Below are 1,873 nucleotides of genomic sequence, written 5' to 3' on the forward strand. Positions count from 1 at the left end.
TTACAAAAATAGGAAAATTATCAATGAATATTTGCATAATAATACTGCATATTCAACCTGCATTCCCCATTAAAGTACTAAATGTTCATTGTATGGGGATACAATGAACTCACAGTCATTGATAATAGACAGGTCTGATCATCAACAGGCACTATATTGAACAAATAAGTAAGTACAGGACTACAGGTATGTAATTTCATTGCTATGGCTGTCTGACCACAAAAAGTAATCCACTGCGACTAATTATACCATATAAGGTTTTAAGGTATTCATTTATAGTGGGTAGTGTACCTTTGACAGCAAAATGGCATCAAGCAAGCAAGCAAGAATGTTTCCTATTATTTTAGGTGAGTTTATCTTTATTTCTTTTAGTATGTGTTTACTTTATCATTAGATATTAGCAACTTAAACGAGATTATAGAAATTTTGGAGCAGTACAATTTTCCTGAAGCAAAATGGTTTAAGTTTGGGTTAAAGCTTGGTCTCCTTTATCCTACACTGGAAGCTATTGATGCTAATCATAGAGGAAATACTTCACGTTGTCTCATGGAGTGTTTATCCAAGTGGCTGAGTAAAGCTGATGAAAATGTGTATCCTCCTACTTGGCAGACATTGGCTAGTGCTCTTAGAAAGTTAGAAGCAAAAGCAGTGGCTGAAAATATTGAGAAAACAAGTAAAGTCAATTCTAATTCAATATAATGTATTGTAATACTCCTTTCCCAGTGGTTAGCCAGCTACTACAGCATTACAGTAGTAGAATATCTGGAGCAACACTCTCTGAAGAATCAGTTGATCTGTTACATACAGAAGGGCTGATATCTGAAGAGACATTGAGGGAAGTGAAGAGTTGTGGATACACACTAACAGATGATGCAATGAGAGAAATATACACAGCAATAGCTTATGATCATAACAAATTGAAATCATTTGCTAGCATATTATTAAGATCAACAGGCACTGTTAGTATAGCCAATGACTTAATAAGAGAATGTGGTAAGAAAGAATAATGTTTGATGATAGAAGCTTATGCTTCTTTTCAGAGGGCATCTTTGAAGCAGAAAATTCTACTGGTGACAATTGTGATGCACACAATGCATCAAGTATCATTACACCAATTTCAGGTAATTTCAGTTACCAAAAAATAATCAACAAGCAAAAATTATATCTTTATATATAGTTGAAAACTCAAGTGTTAGAGTCACAAGTAAACCAGCTAGTTATATTGGCCATATCTAATTATTACTGTGTTATTATGTAATAGAATTTGAGTTCCAAATTTCAGAGGATTATAATTTTGATGAAATGAGAGGAAAATTTGGAACTTTTTATTTCAAAGTCACTCGACTGGTATCTCACACCATCAGAGTGAACCAACTTGAAGATTTCATAGAATTTCTTGATGATTGCTATCCTGAGCTAGGTCCTAATCTAACCTCTGCTGCTACAGTGAAAGATGTCATGAAAGTTATTAAAACCAAATGCAATGTCATCAATATTGCACCAGTAAAGGAAGTGGTCAGCTTTTATAGCATAACAGAAGCTAAGCCATTAATATCTGATTATAATAAAACACTTGATGAGTTTTGCAAAACGTTCAAGCTTGATTTTATGCTCGAAAAAAAGCTTTCAACAAGTGATTTTCTTATTTGTGAAACAATTGAGTTTGTTCTAGACTGGGATCCTACTGAGCACTTATTGAATGATATTCGTCGTTTAATGGAGAAAGCATTCAAAGGATTGAGCAGAAGGATCATAGTCAAAAGCATGCATAAAGGGAACTCCATCATTATCATTTGTGGTGCTCCTACTCATCTAATGAATGCTTTGCAATTGAGGGCTTGTGATAATCTTACTGTGCTGCAAGAAGAATTTG

The sequence above is a fragment of the Amphimedon queenslandica genome, unplaced genomic scaffold (assembly GCF_000090795.2).
Source record: "Amphimedon queenslandica unplaced genomic scaffold, v1.1 AMPQUscaffold_12357, whole genome shotgun sequence".
NCBI lineage: Eukaryota > Metazoa > Porifera > Demospongiae > Haplosclerida > Niphatidae > Amphimedon > Amphimedon queenslandica.